The 25,110-nt window shown below is 44.4% G+C and overlaps 1 protein-coding gene across 3 annotated transcripts in view; it reads left to right on the forward strand.

Moving 5' to 3' along the window:
* Positions 1-25,110, forward strand: part of SUPT3H (SPT3 homolog, SAGA and STAGA complex component) — an 827,513-nt gene that overhangs the window by 378,552 nt on the left and 423,851 nt on the right. The window lies entirely within an intron of this gene.

The following is a 25,110-nucleotide window of genomic DNA, read 5'->3' on the forward strand; positions in this document are numbered from 1 at the left end:
CCTTATAAGATTGCCTAAGGATTTATGCACATAAGTAGACACAGAGAAACACAATGCCTAAATGATCCGCTTAGGTTGTTAAGCGGAATATACATTTTTAAAATAAATAAATAAATGATCCAGTCTGTACTGTCTTATTGATTAGCAGGAAAGAATATAAAAACTGATATCAAATTCAATATATTTCTAGGCATTCCTAGGGGCAGATAATAATCAGAACATGGATAAGATTAGCAATTTTTCTTGTACTTTATAAGCTACACACATAGATTCATTTATGTGTGTATTTTAGTGCACACAAGCATAGAATGGACATCCTTGACTGATGCCCCTCCTAAGGAAACTGTGACAGTGCCTGTTCACGAATCCTTAAGGTTTTACAGATGGTAGTGGGAGATCCGCAGTGTTCCCGCTAAGCTGCGCTGGCGCACAAAATATTACCTCGCAGCGCACAAGTTTCTCGTCACAGCGCACACAGTGTAGAGCACAGTTCTTCAACCGCCGGTCCGCAAACAAAATCTTGCCGGTCCGCGAAGGATTCGGTCCCCGCCGCAACGAAAGGCCGGCGTCAGCTGACTTGCAACTTCCTGTTGCAGTCGCTGTGCCGGGACTCCTGCCTTCGCCGGGACTCCTGCCTTCCACCGCGTTTGCCTCCTGCCTTGTCTCCGCACCTCCAGACCAGCAGCGGCAGCTGTGTATGCTTTTAACTTCGGCACAGAGCTGCCCCTAATCAATAGTTTAGCGCGGTTTCATAAGGCAGCCTCGGGGCCTTTGCTAGGCCGGCCCACATCGCATCATCGAAGCGGGCCGGCTATCAAAGGCCCCGAGGCTGCCTCATGAAACCGCGCTAAACTATTGATTAGGGGCAGCTCTGTGCCGAAGTTAAAAGCATACAGAGCTGCCGCTGCTGGTCTGAACTCTTGGGCCGCTGAAGGAGGGCAAAAAGCAGCTGTCCTGGAGGTTTCCCTTCCTCTCGCCTTTACAGGTTCCTTTTTTTCCACCTTTTTTTTTTTCCTTCAAACGGCAACGGGCCCCAGCATCGACATCAATCAAGTAAGTTCCACTGTCAATCAAGCGGTTCTGCTCGGCCAAAGCTTCCCCTGTGACATGAGCCACCCTCAGGGGAAAGAAAGTGACCCACAAAGGTGAGGGGAAGGGGGGGCAGATGATGGAAGTTGGGGGGGGGAGAGAGAGAGAGAGAGAAGGGGCAGATGATGGAATGGAGGAGATGAGAGAGAGAGAGAAGGGGACAGATGATGGAAGTGAGAAGAAGGGAGAGAGAGCAGAAGGCAGATGGATGTCAGTTGAGAAGGGAGAGCAGATGCTGAATGGAAGTGGGGAAAGAACACATACTGGATGGAAGGAGGAGATAAATAAAGGGGGAAGAAAATAGTAAGATAATGGAGGGGTGAGGGAAAGGGGTGACAAGCTGTGTGTAGACACAGTGAAAAGAGGGAAACGGGACTAAATAGTAAGAAAGAATTTAATTTAGATGGAGGCAGAAAATAGAGAAGGAAGACCAGAGAAGAAAAGGGAAGAGAGAGCAGAGAATGATCAGATCTGAGTGGAGGAAATGAGAAGAGAGATATGCTAAAAACCACAGGGGGGAGGGAAGGATAGAGATGCCAGACCATGAGGGGAACAGAAGGAAGATGATGGATGCTAGACCAAATTGGGGGGTGGGGGGGGGCAGGAGGAGAGATGGCAGGGAAAGACAGACAGTGAATGGAAGGGGCAGATGCTGGACTGAAGAGACAGAGAAGGTTATCATGCTGCTGTACCGGGCCATGGTACGCCCTCACCTGGAGTACTGCGTCCAGCACTGGTACTTTAAGAAGGACACGGTACTACTCGAAAGGATCCAGAGAAGAGCAACTAAAATGGTTAAGGGGCTGGAGGAGTTGCCGTACAGCGAAAGATTAGAGAAACTGGGCCTCTTCTCCCTTGAGCAGAGGAGATTGAGAGGGGACATGATAGAAACATTCAAGGTACTGAAGGGAATAGACTTAGTAGCTAAGGCAGGGAGAACGAGAGGGCACTCTCTAAAGTTGAAAGGGGATAGATTCCATACAAACGTAAGGAAGTTCTGTGGTAGAAAGCAACATATTTATTTGGCTCATAACTTGCTGGCGCCCGATATTTTTAGCTCACAGTGAAAAAAGTTTGCTCACAACACCCGCCCGCTTAGAGGGAACACTGTGTCTGTACAGTCCATTCATAAGAAGACTAACTTTTTATATAAAGTCCAAAATGCTCCTGGATTTGAGAAGCTGGGACCCCTGCTTTTTAACATATTTATCAATGAGCTAGAGATAGGAATAACTAGTGAGATAATTAAATTTGCTAATGACACAAAGTTGTTAAATCACAAGAGGACTGTGAAAAATTGCAAGAGGAGCTTGTGAGGCCTGGAGACTGGGCATCAAAATGGCAGATGCCATTTAATGTGAGCAAGTGCAAAGTGATGCACGTGGGAAAGAGGAACCCAAATTATAGCTAAGTGATACAAATTATAGCTAAGTGATTAATCTCTGTGATTCATCCTCTGCCAAATTGAATGCCAGTTTTGGTCTGTTCTGTCTCCGTTGTGGCATTGGTTATACACCCTGTCCCCCCACCTCCCTGCCTTATCCCACTCTGGTGGTCTAGTGGTAGGCCAGGACAGGAGGGATCTGTCCTGGACGACTAACAATTATTTTACCCTGCCCCTGCCCCTTACCTTTTTAATCTTGGTGGTACAGCGATGTATCGGCAGGAGCGTGCTTTCCTCGCTCCTGCTTCCGTGCTGAGCCCTATCCTTGCTGTCTCACATCTTGCAGCCAGCGGCACACAAGGCAGTAGTGAGCTTTTCGCGCTCCAGCCTGGGCCCCTCTCCCTGAATGGCTACAGTCAGTTCTCGCAGACATAATGTTGCATAAACCACTGATTTGCTGTTAGTCAGTGGTAGTATGCGATTTTAATACATGCCTTTTCCCCGGAACCCTCTACTCCCGCCCTGTTATACTACCTATGCACCGCTAGCACTTGCCACAACTTGTGTGTTCCCCTTGTTGAATATTGTGTTCTTTAATACCAAATTTTTGAAAATGTAGTTTTTGGCGAATAGTTTTACCCCTAGTGTCACTGAGATTTGAATGTAAATGCAATATAGGCCAATACGTTCTCATACAGTGTACCAACTGTCCAACTGCCCTAGAAAACGGCAGCACTCAAGTCATTAACTGCCTATCTGTTTCCTTTGGTGTGCTAGTTAATAGTAGGTTTACTAGTTAATAGTAAGTCCCATTGGGCAAACCTAGCTCTCAAAAAAAGTCTGTTTTATAGAGTTTTTCGGATACCCTCACAGGCGGGCTTCGACTTTATACTCCTCTAGAGATGAACATATCTTCCTTATCCAAAGAAATTGGCTAATATTGAGATTAAACCATAATTTGTATGGGTGAAAACTCCTAAAGTGTAATATAGTATTTAGAGTAACTTTTTTCCTAAACAAAGTAGTAGAGAGCTGAGAGTGGTCTTTCAAAATTTAAACATTGAGAAACTCAATGTGTTTCTGATGGCATTGCATGGCAAACTGAAGGTGCTGATCAAAATTGTTCATCCAATTCACAAATAAATCCAGGTCCGCTTTCAAACCTTTTCAGAGGAAAAAAAAATTGTCTAAGAACCAAACCCACAGAAATATTTGCTTAAAGTGTCTTGGAGCTGTGGGGGAAAGCCTTCTTGGTCTTTCTGCCCTTGAGGGGGTGGTTGGACTTGAAGATGTGGGTACTTACATAGTAGGAGGAGGATTGAGAGGGGTTTGTATTGGGAGTTATTATGTTGAGGAGGGATGCCATGGGGAGGATAAAGACCTGAACGGTCCATCCAGTCTGCCCATAAGTGATACTCTTTTTTTTTTTAAATTCTTTATTGATTTTTAATCAAAAACAGTGTCATACAAATGAAAGAACAAAAGATATTCCACATATTCCACTATTATCTATACAGGTAACATAAATATCATTCAATAATTTCATTTTCCTGCATATAATAATATCACTTTTAAAGAGGAAAGGCAGAGTGGTACTCATTTCAAAAAAATACTTGATTAGATTAACTTGTCTCTTCTTTGATATGTCTGGGCCATAGACTGAAAAGTCTGGTATTGTCTTAGGTTCCAAATGCTGAAGTTGCTATCCAAATTCACTCCAACCTATCCAGTCATCCCGTAAAGTCTGGCCAGCAACAACCTCATGTTCCATATTAGTGGAATTCATATTGATGCCCACCCCAGCCCATCCTACATCGAATCACCATATATGGGTCACAGACCTTGCAGGTCTGTCCAATACCGGCCTTAGTTCTTTAATTTACATCCTTCGTTTTCTAATTAAATATCCTCTATTTTTATCCCTCGCTTTTTTGAATTCCATCACCGTTTTCCTCTCTACAACTTCCCTCGGGAGGGCATTCCAGGCATCTACCACCCTCTCTGTGAAGAAGAATTTCCTAACATTGCTCCTAAGTCTTCCTCCCTGTAACCTCAAATTATGCCCTCTAGTTTTACCATTTTTTATTCTCTGGAAAAGATTTGGTTCTATATTAATGTCTTTCATGTATTTAAATGTCTGTATCATATCTCCCCTGTCTCTCCTCTCCTCCAGAGTATATATATTTAGGTCTTCCAGTCTCTTCTCATTCTTCTTTTAGTTCAAACCTCTTACCATTTTCATCGTCTTCTCTGGACTATTTCAAGTCTTTTTATATCCTTCGCCAGATACGTCTTCTAAAACTGAACACAATGACCTATACAGGGGAATCAACACCTCCCTTCTTCTGCTGGTTACTCCTCTTTCTATACAGCCTAGCATCCTTCTGGGAATAGCCACCGCTTTATCACACTGTTTAGATGCCTTTAGATCCTCAGCACAATCACCCCAAGGTCCCTCTCTCCATCTGTGCTTATCAGCATTTTACCTCCTATCACATATGGTTCCTTTGGATTTCTACCCCCCCCCCCCATGCACCACTCTGCACTTCTTCGCATTGAATTTTAGTTGTCAGATGTTAGACCATTCTTCTAACTTTTGCAGATCCTTTTTCATGTTTTCTACTCCCTCCAGGGTGTCCACTCTGTTACAAATCTTGGTATCCTCTGCAAAAAGGCTAACCTTTCCTTCTATAACCCTTCAGGAATATCACTCACAAAAATATTGAACAGAATTGGTCCCAGCACTGATCCTTGAGGCACTCCACTACTCACCTGACCCTTCGAGCAAATTCCATTTACCACTATCCTCTGGAGTCTGTCCGTCAACCAGTTTCTAATCCAGTTTACCACTTTAACATAGAAACATAGAATTTGATGGCAGAAAAGGGTTGATGGCCCAACAAGTCTGCCCAATCATGAACCCTTCTACCCTTGAGAAACTATCCCCTATCATACCTCTGTAACGACCCCACATGTTTGTCCCATTGTCTCTTGAAGTCGAGCGTGGTACTAGCCTCGACTACCTGATGTGGAAGACCATTCCATCTATCAATCACCCTCTCGGTAAAGAAGTATTTCCTGGTGTCCCCATGAAATCTTCCTCCCCTAAGTTTTAGCGGATGTCCTCTTGTCATCGTGGGACCCGTAAGAGTGAAGATTTCCTCCTCCTCCTCGATGCGGCCCGTTATGTACTTGAAAGTTTCTATCATGTCCCCCCCCTTTCTCTGCGCTCCTCGCGCGAGTATAAGTGCAGACTGCTTAGACGATCTTCATATGAAAGATCTTTAAGTCCTGAGACCATCCTTGTGGCCATTCTCTGAACTGACTCAATTCTCTTCACATCCTTGTGGTAATGTGGCCTCCAAAACTGGACACAGTACTCCAAGTGCGGTCTCACCATGGATCTGTATAATGGCATTATAACTTTGGGTTTTCGGCTGATAAAGCTTTGGGTCCTAACTTCAGCCCATGGAGTTTGTTTAAGAGCCTCTTATGAGGAACTGTGTAAAAGGCTTTGCTGAAATCTAAGTAAATTATATCTAGCGCACATCCTTGATCCAATTCTCTGGTCACCCAGTCAAAGAATTCAATCAGATTTGTTTGGCACTGATTGAATTATTTGACTGGGTGACCGGAGAATTGGATCAAGGACGCGTGCTAGATGTCCAGTAGCATCTTGCTATTGGGGAGGTTGGGGGTAAACCATGGAGATGGGGACAGATGTCATGGTGGGTCAGGCTGTGATCAGATCTGAGGGGGGGGGGAACAACCATCAGAGGAAATATGAACAAAGACTGGTATTTACATATGCTCCTTATAGCTAGCACTTAGACATGCCTCTAATCTGGTATAAACACTGATAATGTACCTTTTTCAATACAGGCCAGGAATTTATATTTGTAGGCCTACTCAGGACATCCTCTCCCTGCCTTACCCACACTCCCTTGACATATAGACATAGGAAACATCCCACATGGGAGCGGTTCCTGCTCTGAAGTGGCATTTAAATGTACTAGCTCTCTCTAGAAGTTTAAATCCTGCCATTTACATATGGGGATGTTTATAAAATGAGGGCCTTAATGCATACCTAGGAACTGAAGCCTTATTAATAAATACAAGTTTTTAATAAGGGTACTAATATAGTTCTTGGACTTCTTGCAAGCCCTAAATTTTAGGATCACTACTTTTCATCCTCATCCTCAATATTTCTTAATTCAGTAAATCAAACGATATGTATTATGGCAGTGGAGCAAATAGTTTGCATATATTTTGTATGTACATTATTACACATTTTCCCCAGAAGCCAAAAGTATATGTAAAGAAGTCAAAGATTTAAGTAGTTTGATGTTTTCTGAAATTTTCAGTTTTTGCCCTGTGAAATATGAAATTAGTGATCTTACATACACACTATAATAGTTTATTGTATTGAAGATACATTCTTGTCTTTTATGAAGGACAGTGTAAATGTTTCTTGCACATTCCAGAATAGCACTATTAAACTTTTTCTGTCATGGGAGCTGTCCAATCCAAGGTGCTGAACAATGAAACTCACCTTTTGAGTTGCGAGTTCACATACACCTGCAGATATTTATCTCAAAGAAACTTCCTTAAATTTCTATCACATTTTGCTACCCAGAGGATGTGATAAAAATAGTTAAAATAACTGTAGTTGAAAAGGTTTGAACAAATTCCTGGAGATAAAGCTCTTAAATCATTATTAAAGTAGACTAAGGGAAAGCCACTGCTTATGGATTCTTGCTACTTTTTTAGGATTGTGTCACATACCTGTGACCTGGATTGATTACTATCAGAACCCTGATTTATAGACGAGATTGACCTTTGATATGACCCAGTAGGACAACCCTTCTGTTATTTTCTTTTTGTGTTAATAAATGCTTAAGAGTTATTGGTCATACCCCCCCCCCCCTCTTCTCTCTATCTCTGGCTTGTTAATCTTAGACATTTTTCTGTTCTTTGTTTTTGTATTTAAAAGGCACTCTATTTTCACTATTGACAGTTCAGACATGATGTAAGTGACCTTAGAGCCTTAGTGTCAATTAAAGGAAGGTTTATTCTCTTTTGACAGTCTGTTCTACCTTGGATAATTGGGAAAACACTTTTCAAATGCTCATGGTTAAAATTTTTCTTCCAAAGGGCAATATTTAAACATTTCTGTTTCTGAGAAACAAAAAGGAGGCCTCTGTAGGCCTATAAAGTCTCCCCAATTTATTTCCTGGTCTAGTGATATACAGTCATGTGAAAAAATGAAATATTCAGTTCTTTCTTAAGAAATGTTCACATATCAATGTCAAATCTTTTTTTTTTTTAATTTATCTATGAAAAAGAAAGTGATGTAATTGCAGGTAAACAACAAAAATTTTCCTTGCCCAGCGTGGAAGCTGCAGGGGAAAAAGACTCAATCTTCCCTTCAGACCTGGCAAGAGTTGGTTTTAGTAGCCCACCCCACCTGAATTCCAGGCTGCTGTGTTTTAATGTCCTTTTCCTTTCCCGGAACCTGCATTGAAATCCTTTCTCCTCCTTTTAGCAAAGACTTGTTTTTGGTCTGTTCTAGCCTCAGAGTTGAACTATTAACCATGGCAGGTGCCTGCCTGCCATGGTGGGTATTGTAGGAAGGTAGGTAGAAAAATAATTTTATTTTCTATTTTGTGATTACAGTATGTCAGATTTGAAATGTGTATCCTGCCTGAGCTGGTGTTAACAGCGATCGTGAGTTAGGACCTAACAGAGAAAGGAAAAATATTTTTTGTTTATTTTGTTTACACCATAGCATTGGCATGGGGTTGGAGAGTGCAAAGGGGGTGGAGTGGGTTTGAGGACTACTAAATAAACCTGCCATGACATTTGAAAATAAATGCCCAATTGGGTGGGAAAACCAAACTGAAAAATTGATTCAATAGGCCAAGTCAAATCGAAAAACTTTCCCTGAATCAGGCAGCACTAGTCCAGAGGCACCCAGTTGGAGAATTGCCTCCATAGAGTCCAAATCAAAATCAAGTTTTACCTTTTCTGGTCTCACAAGGGAAGGGAGGGTGGTTAGGCGGGGTTAGGTATCTGTCTGTTATGGCAAACGCAATTCTGTATAGAACACTGATGTGCAATTCTCAGCTGCTTCTTAGGTGGCTGCTGAGACTGGCATCCTATACAGAATCTGCCCCTCAGTGCATAGCCACTAATTCTGAAAATAGGAAAATCAGCCTATTTCCATCCACAGCAAAATTGGCATCCACATATGGAAAAGTCCCAGAGTAAGTACACATTAAGACCACTTTTGCCATGGCTTTAGTAAAAGTGGCCCCGAAAAGAAAAAAATAAAGAACAATTAATACAATTCTCCCTCCCAATTCACAGGTTTAGGACTCGCGAATTCGGTTATTTGTGAGTTTCTAAACCCGGACCCACCCCGCCTCCCGAACGCCTCATAAAATGCACACAACCACGAAGCCCTGCTCTAACAGCCTCACCTCTCCCAGGACCATCACAACATCTGGCCATGGTGTCCCCAGGCCTTCATCACTTTAATGGCCTCAAACCTCACTTCCCACAAAGCCCCTCAGACAGCCACAGCACCCGCCCACCTACCAGTCTCCTGCCCCAGCCAGGCTTCTGAGCGCCGGCGCCCCAGCCAATCAGTGGCTGCCTTGGTCTCAGCTGCTTCGCAGCACTAGGTGGGCGCAGTAAATGTTGAGGAGGGTCTCCGCCGCTGTCACGCCAACCCACCGCCAAGCCAGCCAATAGGCATCATCCTTGTGCTCGGGGAAGGGGAAGTCTGCTGTCTTTTCGCCTCCTTGTACGGGGCAGGAACATAGGAAGAGCGCTGCTTCCCCGCTAGACCACCAGGCAAGCTTTATAGGAGTATGTAGGAGTGTGTGGCGCAGTGGTTAGATCTACAGCCTCAGCACCCTGGGGTTGTGGGTTCAAACCCCGTGCTGCTCCTTGTGACCCTGGGCAAGTCACTTAATCCTCCATTGCCCCAGGTACGTTAGATAGATTGAGAGCCCACCGGGACAGACAGGGAAAAAATGCTTGAGTACCTGATTGTAAAAACCGCTTAGATAACCTTGATAGGCGGTATATAAAATCCTAATAAACTTGAAACTTGAAACTATAGAGGTCCAAGAGGCAGGGGAGAGGTCCAGGAGCAAGGCGGAAGTGGGTCAGAGCTGGTCCTAAAAGTTATTCGCGTTTTTTTAATATTTGCGGGCTAGCTCTGCCCCTAACCTCCGTGAATATTGAGGGGGAAGTATATACCGTATTTTCACGCAAATAACGCGCACCCGTATAAAACGCGCACACGGGTATAGCGCGCAGAAATCACGATGATATGTACAAAAACTTTGGTATACCGCGCTCACGGGTATACCGCGCATGCTGCCCGACGCTCCTTTCGCCCGCCCTGACTTTCCGTGCGCTGTCCCGACTCTCCGTTCACCCCCCCTGACTTCCGTGCACTGTCCCCCCTTGAAGGTCTGTCCCCATCCTGAAAGCCTGATGCCCCCCCCCCGACGTCCGATACATCCCTCCCCCCCGAAGGACCGCCGACTCCCCAACAATATCGGGCCAGGAGGGAGCCCAAATCCTCCTGGCCACGGCGACCCCCTAACCCCACCCCGCACTACATTACGGGCAGGAGGGATCCCAGGCCCTCCTGCCCTCGACGCAAACCCCCTCCCCCCAACGACCGCCCCCCCCAAGAACCTCCGACCGCCCCCCCCAGCCGACCCGCGACCCCCCTGGCGACCCCCCACCCCCCTTCCCCGTACCTTTGGTAGTTGGGCCAGAAGGGAGCCAAACCCTCCTGGCCACGGCGACCCCCTAACCCCACCCCGCACTACATTACGGGCAGGAGGGATCCCAGGCCCTCCTGCCCTCGACGCAAACCCCCCTCCCCCCCAACGACCGCCCCCCCCAAGAACCTCCGACCGGCCCCCCAGCCGACCCGCGACCCCCCTGGCGACCCCCACGACCCCCCACCCCCCCCTTCCCCGTACCTTTGGTAGTTGGCCGGACAGACGGGAGCCAAACCCGCCTGTCCGGCAGGCAGCCAACGAAGGAATGAGGCCGGATTGGCCCATCCATCCTAAAGCTCCGCCTACTGGTGGGGCCTAAGGCGCGTGGGCCAATCAGAATAGGCCCTGGAGCCTTAGGTCCCACCTGGGGGTGCGGCCTGAGGCACATGGGCCCAACCCCGACCATGTGCCTCAGGCCGCGCCCCCAGGTGGGACCTAAGGCTCCAGGGCCTATTCTGATTGGCCCACGCGCCTTAGGCCCCACCAGTAGGCGGAGCTTTAGGATGGATGGGCCAATCCGGCCTCATTCCTTCGTTGGCTGCCTGCCGGACAGGCGGGTTTGGCTCCCGTCTGTCCGGCCAACTACCAAAGGTACGGGGAAGGGGGGTGGGGGGGTCGTGGGGGTCGCCAGGGGGATCGCGGGTCGGCTGGGTGGCGGTCGGAGGTTCTTGGGGGGGGGGGCGGTCGTTGGGGGGGAGGGGGGTTTGCGTCGAGGGCAGGAGGGCCTGGGATCCCTCCTGCCCGTAATGTAGTGCGGGGTGGGGTTAGGGGGTCGCCGTGGCCAGGAGGGTTTGGGCTCCCTTCTGGCCCGATATTGTCGGGAAGTCGGCGGTCCTGCCGGGGGGGGGGGATGTATCGGACGTCGGGGAGTCGAACGGGCAAGAGGGCTTGGGCTCCCTCTTGCTCCGATCGTGGATGCGGGTGCGGGTGGGATCGCGTGCGAGCGGTCGTTCGGGGTGGGGGTGCGAGCGGTCCTGCTGGGGGGGTGAATCGGGCGTCGGGCGGGGTGGGAACTATGTTTTAAAACTTTTGTATACCGCGCTCACGCATATAACGCGCGAGGGGTATGCGCGGTAGGTAAAAACGCGTATAACGTGCGCGTTATATGCGTGAAAATACGGTAGTTAAATGTATAAAACATGCATTAGTCAAAACTCCAAAAATAAAACCCAACATGGCTATATTTTGCCCAAACAGATGTATTAGGAGTACGAAAGATGCAAAAAATGTAAATCCAAATTAGATTCAAAATATACAGGCCAGTCTTTGCACAATGATAACATCTATGTTGATTTATATATAAACAGTAAATACACCAATAATAAAATAAAATAATTTTTATGACTTTATTTATTTAAAAATTTATATACCGTATATTACCTATATGGTTTACATAACCACAGTTATAAATAATGGGCAGTACACACAAATTAAATAGTTACAAAAAAACATTGCTATAAAATTCAAATCATCAAGCTAATAAAACATCAGCAGATACTTATATCGCATAAAGTCTCAACATAAGAAGGTGTTTACAAACAATTGCGTTTTCAACATTTTCTTAAAACCCAATTTAACAGTGCATAATCGCAGAACTCTTGGCAAAGCATTCTAAAGCTTTGCACCCCTCACCGACAGCATAGCCTCGCCAATCCTGGAATGAGAAATTGTCATTCTGTTTTCTGATCTCATATTCCGTCTGGGCTGATAGATTTCAAAAATCCCTGCAGAACAGTAGGAGATGCATGGTACAATATCTGATATATTATTGACAAAATGTTAAAGTGCAACAGTGTAGCTGTTTTATATGGGTCATTCTGGGGATACTCGTGATCAACCTTTCTGCAGTTAATCAACACCTACAGCGACCTCATCTTCACCTTTGAAACTCCAAGGTACAATGCATTGCAATAATCTACTCTACTCAATATCAACACCTCTACCACACTACAAAAATCATAATTTGTTAATATTGGCTTTACTCTATATAACATTTGCAACTGCATATATCCTACTTGGATTATTTTCAATATTTGTTTTTCCATAGTCAAACAGCTATCCAAACATACTCCTAACACTCCTTTAAAAAATTCTAAATTATCAACACCCTTGTTAATCACATAAAGAAAATATTTTACATTACACATTGATAGAGCAACAACCTGTATGATGAGTATTATGATAAACTCACAATTAAACAATATTTTAACATTCAAATCTTTTCTATAATCCAGATGCCAGCATTTTTTGAACATAAATTTATAAAATCATTACTTTGTGTTTAAGTCCAATTCCAGCAACTTCTTGACAGATATGGTTGCCATTACCATTCAGTGGAGTTGTTCATATAAGGAATCACCTTATATATGATAAATGTTGTTGCAAAATATAAAGTCTCTTACATCCAAGTCAAAATCTTATACAAAAAAGAAACTGAAAGATCAGAATTCTTATATACATGGAGGGGCATAATAAAAAAAACCGTCTAAGTCCACTTTTGGCCTAAGTCCTTAAACGTTCAAAGCAGAAGCAGTGAAAGTGTCCATAACCAAAACAAACGTCCTTGTTTTGATTATGGCCTGCCTCTACTAAACACCCAGATCACCACTACGTCTAAAAGTACACCCCCACGACGTCTACACTTTTTGGCCATAATTAACAAAAAAAACGCCTAAGCCCTAAACGTCCAACAGAAGGGCTTTTAGGTGAAGGAGGAGTCAGTCCTTCGCCTAAAAGCTGGATTCTGTAACCGGTGTCTGTCAAAAACAACACCGGTTACAGAATCCCCCCCACACACAACGATCCAGGCAGGAGCATGCCCAAGCCCTCCTGCTATGTCAAACTGCGAACCCCCCCCCACCCCCAACAACATCGGGACAAGAGGGAGCCCAAGCCCTCTTGCCCCGTTGAACCGCGGCACCCCCGACGATATCGGGGCAAGAGGGAGCCCAAGCCCTCTTGGCCTGGCGATCGTGCCCCCCCTCCCCCGACTCGATCTGGCCAGGAGGGAGCCCAAGCCCTCCTGGCCCCGGTGACCCCCCTTCCGATTCAACGGGCCAGGAGAGAGCCCAAGCTCTCCTGGCCCCGGCGACCACCCTCCGATTCAATGGGCCAGGAGAGAGCCCAAGCTCTCCTGGCCCCGGTGACCCCCCTACTGGATTGGGCCAGGAGGGAGCCCAAGCCCCCTGGCCCCTGAGACCCCCTACCCCCCACCCCCACTACAATACGGGCAGGAGGAATCCCAGGCTCTCCTGCCCTCGACACAACCCCGCCATCAGTTCAGCGGCCTGGCAACCTACCCACCGCAAGCATTGCGGCAGGAGAGATGCCTCATCTCCCCTACCGCGATGCCATCACTGCTCTACCCGAGCTGCCGCGACCCATGGCAGGAGAGATAGGGCATCTCTCCTGTCGCGAGTCGCGGCAGTTCAGGTAGAGGAGTGATGTCATCGCGGTAGGGGAGATGAGGCATCTCTCCTGCCACGATGCTTGCGGTGGGTAGGTTGCCGGGCCGCTGAACTGATGGTGCCAGCGGCCATCAGCTCAGCGGCCCCTTTCTCAGCACTTAGACCTGGTTTGACTTTGTCTAAGTCAAAAAGATCTAAGTGCCGACTAGGTAACCTGTAAATGTTTTGGTTATACCTGTTGTACGGCCCACCTCCCGCCCACTGCCCGCCCTTTCCCCTCCTCTAAACACACCTCTTTTCTCTCTGTGCGTTTAGAGGCAGGGGAAAGGCCTAAGCTGTTTTTAGAAACATCTAAATCAGGCTTTTTGATTGTCCAAGTAGCCATTTAGGACACTTTTTAGACTTTTTTTTTTTATTATGAACTCCATAGCAGTTTCCTGCCATAATACATACATTGATAGCCAAATAACCTTAAAATAGGGACATTATTACTAGCTGCATACCAGTATGTGATAATACAAGTTTGCAACACACTAATTAATGATTACCGGTACTCAAAAGATATATCAACTTAATAAAAACCTCTCAAATATAAATATATAAGAAAGTGTGATAGGAGACTATAAAAAGAAACCCCACAAACCAGTTGGTTAGCATTTTGATGAACAAAAATGATTTTGTCCACAATAAAAATCAAGCCATGAGAAATGTATAGAAGGGATACCTTAAATAAACTGGAGAGAGAGCCCAAAAAGGTCTCGAAGGCGACAGAAGCACAGCACAATGGAGGAGTCGTGAAGATAAGATGTCAATAATTCAGCCACGGGTATACAGTTCAAAGTACGCTTTATTGGTAGTAGCATGTAATGTGAAGAGTACATGTATACTCAAATTAATAATGTGAATTTTTTTTTGTAGGACCACAAAAAATGACTGTACAATTTATATCATAACCTTAACAAGGTTTAAAGAAATTCCCTATTGGCACAGTGTTAGTCACAAACATTGTTCTGTTTCAAAAATGAGCCACAAAAACAGCATAAACACTGGTTTTTACAAAGCTGCAATAGAGGTTTCTACCATGGGCTGTTAAGGTAAATGCTCTGTTGGTATGAGCTTTTGGAGCATTTACTTTGCCAACCCATGGTAGAAACCTCTGCTGCGGCTTTGTAAAAGAAACCCAAAGTGGTAGATGGACGGTTTTCTTGGAAAATCTCCAAATCACATTTCAAAACTCATATTTAGGACATTTTTCTCTGCCAGCTGTCTAAATTGCAAGGGGGGCTGTTGGAGTCATATTTTGTGCAGGATTAGGGTGGGCTTACGATTTAGACTTTTTTGTGTATGATAATGGAACATGGACAAAGCATCCAGACCAAAACACAGGACATTTTTGTCTAGGCCTGTTTCAACAATGTCAAAATGCTTAAAAAAAAAAAAAAAAGTGCCCAAACTGACCAGATGACCATTGGGAGGGATGAAAACATGACTTTTTAATCCTCCATTGGTCCTTGACCCCCCCCTTTCCCAACCCCCTAAGATATGAACATGACAGTACATACCAGGCTCTTACTGCATCAGATATAATGGACATTCCATTTAGAGCAACAAGCAGGTCCCTAGAGTAGCCTAGTGGACTGTAGAGAAGGGAACCCAGGCCTATATCATACTCTATCTGGTACATTTGTGGTGGAATGTGTGAGCTCTCTAAAAACCACAAAATACCTACTGTACCTACATACAGGTTACATCTGCAGGTTTAAGGGCTATTGTAGTGGTATTCAGTTGGGTTCAGTACATTTTTTGCTATTCCTTTGAGGGCTCACCAAACAATATAAGAGGATTATGGTGAGATGTGTACTAGAGACATTTTATATGAAGTCCACTGTAGTGTCCCCTAGGCTGCCCCACCGCTCTGCTGGGATGTCTGCATGACATCTTAGCCCCCAGACATACCAGTGGCTTGTTTATGCATTTTCCCTAGGACTTTTTCAATAATGGTACTGAAAGACAAACTCACTGAGCATAAAAAATGGTGATTTTCAAAACAAAAAGACATTTTTCTAGTTTGAAAATCACTATGTTCACCACTTGATTTTTGGATATTTTCAGCATATTAAAAATGCCCCTCCTGTATATTAATTTTTAAATATTGAAATCATTCAAAAATGAATATCAATACTAGTTAACAAAAATTTGTCCTTTGCATGTAAAACTCATGAACAACATTTTTAAAAGTTTGATCCAAGATAGCAAAGAATTATATTTGCTGCATTAGTTTAAAAAAAGTATGTTAATCTGAGAAACTATTTCTTAATTTTCTTGTTAGCAGATTTTGTTTCTAGCCTTGAGCACTTTTGTTTTATTAGTTGGAATGAATGAAAAAAAAAATAGATTTGACTCACTCAACATTTCCAGTTCAGACATTGGGTTAATGCAAGGTAATTTAATGCCCATTGAATGAAATTTGAACAATGCAAATGCTTTACATCTGTTTCTAATCAGCTTCTTTTGTTCAACAAAGAAAATTAACCTTTGAAAAGACATGTACAAGCTGAACATCCTACAGGTAATGGCATCCAGATGACAGGTTCTCTCTAAACACCATCATTAATATTAAAAATAAGATACAGTACAGTCATATGACTTCTGATGTATGTATGATTTCTCACTGGGCATCCAGAGTTCATTTTCTTATTTTCATATCTGTTTACATCTGTTGTACTGTTCTTTGCTAATTTTATCGCTCTTTCTTAGACTCCTACATCTACATATCTTCCTTTTCAAATAGTTGTCTGAGAGATGTTTTCTATTTTGCTCAATTTTTCTCGTAAGAGAGGTTTCCATAGCACATGTGTTCAATCCAGGGGTTCTTGACCCTGTCCTTGGGACATACCAAGCTAGAATGGCTTTCTAGATATCCACAATGAATATTCAACGTGGATAATTGTAAAGTGATGCATGTAGGTAACAAAAATCTCATGCACAAATACAAGATGTCCGGGGCGATACTTGGAGAGACCTCCCAGGAACAAGACTTGGGAGTTCTGATCAACAAGTCAATGAAGCCGTCTACTCAATGTGCAGTGGCAGTGAAAAGGACGAACAGAATGCTAGGAATGATAAAGAAGGGGATCACAAACAGATTGGAAAAGGTTATCATGCTGTTGTACCGGGCTATGGTGCTCCCTCACCTGGAGTACTGCGTCCAGCACTGGTCACCATACACGAAGAAGCAACTAAGATGGTTAAGGGACTGGAGAAGTTGTCGTACAGCGAAAGATTAGAGAAATTGGGCCTCTTCTCCCAAGAAGGGGACATGATCGAAATTCAAGGTACTGAAGGGAATAGACTTCGTAGATAAGGACAGGTTGTTCACCCTCTCCAAGGTAGGGAGAACGAGAAGCCACTCTCTAAAACTGAAAGGGGATAGATTCCATACAAACATAAAGCTATTTTTCACCCAGAGAATGGTAGAAAACTGGAATGCTCTTCCGGAGTCTGTCATAGGGGAGAACACCCTCCAGGGATTCAAGACAAAGTTAGATGAGTTCTGCTGAACTAGAACGTGCGCAGGTAGGGCTTGTCTCGGTTAGGGCGCTGGTCTTTGACCAGAGGACCGCCGCGGGAGCGGACTGTTGGGTACGATGGCCCACCGGTCTGACCCAGCAGCGGCAATTCTTATTTTCTTATGAGAAAAATTTGCAAAAAATGGGAAGGCATTACAAATTCAAATATAGACAGAATGAACAAAAGAATTAGAAGTAATTCAGATAATGATTTTTAGTGAAATAAATTTGTATATATTGCCTTCTTTGTATGTAGATCTGTTTAGATTGTAAGCTCTTTCGAGCAAGGACTGTTTCCTTCTTTGTGACTTTGTACAACACTGCATATGTCTGGTAGCACTGTAGAAATAATTAATGGTAGTAGTATCTCATATACTTTGTGGGTATCCTGAAAACCAGACTATATGGGTATGTCCTGAGGACTGGTTTGAGAACTCCTGGTTCAGGCCAAAAGTCATTTTGATGTCATCTGAAAAGCTTTATTCTACAAATAGTTTTCAGTTCGGTGTTGAGTACTGGAGCTTAATGTAATCTATAAACAGTTGTGATGTTACCTGCAGAACTTTATAATTTATAAAATTAAGGCTAAATCTGTAGACAAAGCAGGTTAGTAAGAATATTCAGTGGATTAAATGCCAAACAAAAAAAGAGTGGTGATAAGGAGTATCCCTGAAATATTCCTGACTGGATATTACAAACTGCTCATATTTCAGCTAGTGGGATTTGTCACATTTTCCTCCTGAACATAATGCACTGGAGGGGGGATTCATGAAGATGTGGTAAACCATCACCCTTTATCCCTAATTCATTCCAAGTTTGTGTTAGATGGGCACATGAAGAGTGCTCTTGTGCCACAAGCCATGCAGCATATGTGTGTGTGTGGGGGGGGGGGGGGGGCAGGAGCAGTTGACTTAGCCTTCCCTTTGCTCTCTGAGGCCTAGAAATGGGCGGACAGCCTGTTCATTGGGGACAAATTCTGTCAAGAGCCTCGGAATGGCGGTCGTCCTGAATACAGGAGCATGAAGACTATAGAGTCCCAGAGACGCAAGCTGGAGTCCTCTAAAGAAGACTAATACGAGATTTTCTCCAGAATGTTTAATCTGGTGTGGAGAGCCTTTCAGAATGGCTCATTTCCACAGTGCACTAGGAGGTGCAGAAGGAAGTTGGGACTCCCAGGGTGTGTCTGCCTCAAGTTCAGAGGCTGGCCAGGTTCTGGTGGGCCTTTCCAAGGGAGTTTGAGGATGAAACATCTTTTGGTATACCTTTATGGTCACAGAGCGAGCTCAGGTGCATATGCATCAGATAGCTCCCAAGTCAATCGACCTTTCAGACCTTTAGCTCTGTTTAGATGTTATTACTGATTCTTTGCGGGAGCTACTTTTGGTCTCCAAGCAGGTTCCCTATGCTCCCTGCTCTATAATAAGTGGAATGAGAACCCAGTTTTATGTGTTTGCCTGGCATCCTGGTATAATGTTATTGGCCCCTGAGTATTGAGATGCTGCTGAAGGGTCCCTCACAGTTGCTATGACAATGGCTCAGCTGTATCTGATGGCACAGGGTGGGATGATGGCATGGGGTGTCAGCAGCAATTCTCTCAGCCTAAGTGAGATTCTTGGCATCACAGGTTGCCAAGTGCACATCCCTGTCAAGTTTGGGAAACATGGTATTCAAGATTATCTAGTAGGGCAAAGTGGCTGTGATTCTTTATATGTATGGCCTTGTGGATCAAAGCAGCTGTAGTAGCTCCTTTTGTGTCATGTGCCTGTCATACCAGGTTGCAGAGTCCTGAGATGGCAGAAGGCCACCTTTGTCCCAGCTCCTATTGGATGGTGTGGATTATGTAGTCGATGCTCTATGACATTAGATTCATGAGTAGGGAATGACACGGGAACAAATTTTCCCTGTCTCCACAGGAACTCATTTTCCCCATCTCTTCCCTGTGAGTTTTGTTGCTGTCCTTGTTCCTGCCCCATTCCTGTAAGCTCTGCCTTAACTGCACAAACCTTGAACACTTATGATTTTAAAGTGTTTGAGGCTTGTGCAGATGAAGACAGCTTGAAGAAATGGGGCAGGGACAGGAAAAGAACTCTCCAGGTTGGGACAGAAAAATGAGGTCCCACAGGGATGGTGAAAAATTTGTCCCTGTGTCATTCTCTAATCATGAGCAATGTTTCAGCTTCTCCAATTTCAGCCCAGAGAATGCTCTGAATCAAGCAGTGGACTCACATTTCTACCTGCAAGTCTACCCTCAGTAGACTTCCTTTCAAGGGTCAAATGTTCTGAACAAGACTGGACAATCACATGACCAGCTTGGCAGATCATTGGCCGACTCCTTTGCCTGTGGCTTTGGGCAGTCTAATTTTAGTGTCTCCAGGTGCTTTTGACAGTCTTGAACAAGAGATCATTCTAGGGATCCAGAAAGAGATTCTCAGGTCCCAGGTGGAGCAAGCCTGCAGTTTTCATCCCATTTCGAACTTCGCAACAGCACAGTGATACCAGGTCCGGAGCGCTCCCCTTGAAGATAAGGGGACAACTCTCACCCTCTGGAAGCTTGAGCCCAGATCTTGGTAGATCATTCAGAGTGATAATTAGCTCTAAGTTGCCCAGCCCTTGACGGACTAGTTGGCAGACTTCCAGGGGGCGTCCAGAGAAGGTAGCAGGGTCACGGCTACACCTCAGAGACTGTGGCATTTTCAGGTCTAAGACTTGGTGCCGCCCAAAGATTCAGGCTTAGGCACATTCTCCATATACTTCATTGGACCTTACAGTGGTTTAGATGAGTGGAGATCACTTCTGAAACTTATGTCTCATGGAGACAGTAGATTCAGTCATAGTGACAGCAGCTCCAGGGGAGTTTCTGGCCTCTCTTGATTTGACAGAGCCCTAACTCATCATTCACATGTTTTCAGATCACAGAGAGTTCCTTAGCTTGCATATCCTGCAAAACCATTGCCAGTTCTCGGCCTTTCCCTTTGGGCTGGCAACAGCTCTTTGCTCGTTCATCAAGGAGATGGTTGTAGCGGCGGCTACCCACCTGTGCGAGATGAGTTTGCAAGTTCAGCCATACGTGGATGTCTTGTTCCTGGTAGCTTTGTTGTTCACAGAAGGAGAGCAAGATGTGGCTCATGTGATCTGAGTACTACAGAATCAGGTTTGTGTAGTGAATTTCTGAAAAGGCCAACTGATTCAATCATAATCTCTGGAATACCTTGAAGTCCTTTTTCAACACAGGAGATGGTTGTGTCTATCTACCAGAGGTAAACATACAGAAGCTTTGCACTCAGTTGATGGGTTTGTGGGGCAGTCCAGCTCAGTCCACATAACACTACTTCCAGGTGCTGGGTTCCAGGTTGACCACAATAGATGAGGTCCCTGAGCAGAGGCTTGTAGGCTTCCTCTGCAGAATGTGTTTCTATCTCGGTGGTCCCCTAAATCGGATTCACTTCAGATGCCCCTACTGTGGACACCAGTAACCTTGGCCAGGATGGACTGTTGGCGCCGCCCACAGGCGTTGTCAAGGGGTCAATCTACCAAGGGAAGTGGTCGATCAGTGGATTACTACTTGAGGCCATTCATTTGGTGGGGCAGAGACTGCAGTAGAGTCCAGAGGCACAAACCCGTGAGTCTTCTCAAACAATTCTACAGGGGTGGTGTACAGTATAGCAATAACCAGAGAGGCACAAAGAGTGTGCAGCTGAGTCTCTCATTGGATGATATTTGGAGTGCATAAATGTAGGTGCCTTCTTATAGAATTGTCCACTATTCCCCTCTAGTGATAGCATGATCGCACTTGTGTGAGAATATAATATTTGTTCACATAACTGTTATTTGGGAACTACGCTACATTCTATAATTTTAAAGTGTAACTTGTGCAGATGCAAGGGCATTCATGTGGGTGTATCTTAGGTGGAGCATGGGCCCCTCCTATCATTACGCACATCTTGTAGTCAGGAAAGCAAAGATGCAAATGAAAGAAAAAATAGCTGACACGGTAAAATGGGGAGACAAGACATTTTTTAGATATATTAGTGATAGGAAGAAGTGCAAAAGTGGCATTGTGAGACTCGAAGGTGAAGGGGAGGAATATGTAGAAGCTGATAAAGAAAAGGCCAAATTGCTTAACAGATATTTCTGTTCTGTATTCATGACTGAAGCGCCGGGAGCGGGACCACAGAATTTAAATATGAAAAGAGATGGAGGAGTAATAGACCCTCATAGATTTTCAGAGGGTTGTGTTCGTGAGGAGAGAAAGCAATGGGGCTGGATGGTGTACATCCTAGGGTGCTGAAGGAACTTAGGGAAGTTCTGGTAGCTCTGCTGACTGACTTTTTTAACGAGTCTAGAGTCAGGAGGACTGGCGAAGGGCAGATGTGGTCCCTCTCCACAAAAGTGGAAGTAAGGAAGAAGTAAGAAATTACAGGCCAGTAAGTCTGACTTCTCTGGTAAGCAAATTAATGGAAACACTTTAAAAATAGAGAATGGTCAATTTTCTGGAATCCTGTGGATTATAGGACCGGAGGCAATATGGATTCAGTAGATTTAGGTCTTGTCAGACAAATCTGATCAATTCCTTTGACTGGGTGACCAGAGAATTGGATAGAGGATGTGCACTAGATGTGGTGTATTTAGATTTTATCAAAACCTTTGACAGTGTTCCACACAGACATCTAATAAATAAACTGAGTGCCCTCTGGATGGGTCCGAAAGTGACGGGCTGGGTCAAGAACTGGTTGAGTAGAAGGCGACAGAGGGTGGAAATCACTCTGAGGAAAATTATGTTACCAGTGGTGTGCCTCAAGGTTCTATTCTTGGACCTGTTCTTTTTAACATTTTTATAAATGATATTGCTGTAGGGTTATTGGGTAAGATTTGCCTCTTTGCGGATGATACCAAAATCTGCAATAGAGTAGACACGTCGGATGGTGTGAATAACATGAAGAAATACCGGGTGAAACTTGAAGAATGGTCTGAAATTTGGCAGCTAAAATTTATGCTAAGAAATGCAAGGTCATGCATTTGGGCTGCAAAAACCTGAGGGAATGGTACAGATTAGGGAGTGAAGAGCTTATGTGCATGACAGAAGAGCAGGACTTGGGTGTGATTGTATGTGATGATCTTAAGGTGACCAAACAGGTTGAAAAGGTGATGGCGAAAGCTAGAAAGATGCTGGGTTGCCTAGGGAGAGGTATGGCTAGTAGGAAAAAGGAGGTATTGATGCCTCTGTATAAGACTGGTGAGACCTCATTTAGAATATTGTGTACAGTTCTAGAGGCTGCACCTTCAAAAAGATTTAAAAAGGATGGTGTCGGTCCAGAGGAAGGCTACTAAAATGTATGTGGTCTTCATAATGCATATGGGAACAGACTTAAAGATCTCAATCTGTATACTTTAGATAAAGGCAGGAGAGGGGAGATATGATAGAGACGTTTAAATACCTACGTATTATAAATGTGCACGAGTTGTGTATCTTTAATTTAAAAGGAAACTGCAATGAGAGGACATAGGATGAAGTTAAGAGGTGATAGGCTCTGGAGTAATCTAAGAAAATACTTTTTTACAGAAAGGGTGGTAGATGCATGGAACAGTCTCTCAGAAGAGGTGGTGGAGACAGAGACTGTGTCTGAATTAAAAAGGGCCTGGGATAAGCACCTGGGATCTCTCAGAGAGAGAAAGAGATAGTAGTTACTGTGAATGGGCAGACTAGATGGGCCATTTGGCCTTTATCTGCCATCATGTTTCTATGTTTCTTATAGAATAAGATCATTTACATGACAATTAGGCTTAAGCCTTTACACTTTCCATAGATATGACATGTGGGCTTGCCTAAATGCTGTCATACAGGTTCCAAATTGTACCAGTATTCTCTAATGGAATCAGTGCTCTATGTTATGGCACCTAACGTTTGGTGGGCTGTATAGAATTGCCCCTATATGCCTGATAAATCAATATATTTGCTCCCACCATAAAATCAAATGAGCCCAGGTCAACATATCTGCTATGAACATTGCTTGTGCTTTCTTATGTTTGGAATAAATAGCATTTTGTGGAGATGCTCTAGGTATTCTCTTTTTTTCTCCAAAATTCAGGTTTGCAATGCAAACAATTTTATCATCTCAGTAGTTGTTTTTTTATATGGTAAGGAAATGTAAGATCAGGCATGGTCCCTACTGAAAAATACTATCACAGAAGCACAAGATCTCTACATTCCGAGGATTTCCAAAGATCGGAGAACAAAGAGCAAAAGAGAACCGGCATGGCTTACCATACAGGTGAAGGAAGCCATAAAAGAAAAGAAGGACTCTTTCAAAAAATGGAAATGCATAAAGACAACCGAAGCCTGGAACAAACATAAAGATGATCAGAAGAAATGTCACAAGGCGGTGAGGGATGCCAAACAGGAATATGAGGAAAAAATAGCCCAGGAGGCCAAAAATTTCAAGCCCTTCTTTAGATACGTGAAAGGGAAAAAACCTGCAAAAGAGGCAGTGGGACCCCTGGACGACGAGGGACGAAAAGGGTACATCAAGGAAGATAAACAAATCGCAGACAAACTAAATTCCTTCTTTGCGTCCGTCTTTACGAAGGAGGACACCTCAACAATACCTGAAGCGGAGAAAGTGTTTGCAGGAGAAATAGAAGACAGCCTCACCACAGTTGAAGTGGACTTAGACCAGATATACTATCAGATCGACAAACTTAAAAGTGACAAATCCCCTGGACCGGATGGAATTCACCCGAGAGTCTTAAAGGAATTGAAGGTTGAAATCGGAGAGTTATTGCAAAAACTTGCAAACCTGACAATCAGAACTGGACAGATACCGGACGACTGGAGGATAGCAAACGTCGCGCCAATTTTCAAAAAAGGATCGAGAGGGGAACCGGGCAACTATAGGCCTGTGAGTCTTACGTCTGTCCCCGGCAAGATGGTTGAAGCACTGATCAAGGATAGCATAGTCCGGCACTTGGACGCACACGACTTGATGAAACCCAGTCAACATGGATTCAGGAAAGGGAAATCATGTTTGACGAATTTACTCCAATTTTTTGAGACCGTGAACGAGCAAATTGATAGTGGGAAGCCGGTGGACATAATATACTTGGACTTCCAGAAAGCGTTCGACAAAGTTCCACACGAAAGACTTCTCAGGAAACTACAAAGCCATGGCATAGAGGGAGATATACAAAGATGGATAGGCAAATGGCTGGAAAACCGAAAGCAGAGAGTGGGCATAAATGGGAAGTTCTCCGACTGGGAGAAAGTGACTAGTGGTGTACCCCAGGGCTCGGTACTTGGGCCGATCCTTTTTAATATTTATATCAATGACCTGGAGAAAGGAACATCCAGTGAGATCATCAAGTTTGCAGACGATACAAAACTATGCCGGGCGATCAGAACGCAGGAGGATAGAGAGGAACTCCAGAGCGACTTGTATAGGTTAGAAACATGGGCGGAGAAATGGCAGATGAAGTTCAATGTGGAGAAATGCAAGGTTATGCATTTAGGCAATAAGAATAAGGAATACGAGTATACAATGTCAGGTGCAACTCTGGGGAAGAGTGAACAAGAAAAGGACCTGGGTGTACTGATAGATAGGACCCTGAAGCCGTCGGCACAATGTGCGGCAGCGGCAAAGAAGGCAAATAGAATGTTGGGCATGATAAAGAAAGGAATCTCGAGTAGATCGGAGAAAGTTATAATGCCGCTTTATAGGGCAATGGTCAGAGCACACTTGGAATACTGCGTCCAACATTGGTCTCCCTACCTAAAGAAGGATATAAAACTGCTGGAGAGGGTGCAGAGACGAGCAACAAAACTGGTGAAGGGTATGGAGAAACTGGAATACGAGGATAGA

This window comes from Geotrypetes seraphini, chromosome 3, assembly GCF_902459505.1.
Source record: "Geotrypetes seraphini chromosome 3, aGeoSer1.1, whole genome shotgun sequence".
In the NCBI taxonomy this organism is placed as follows: Eukaryota; Metazoa; Chordata; class Amphibia; order Gymnophiona; family Dermophiidae; genus Geotrypetes; species Geotrypetes seraphini.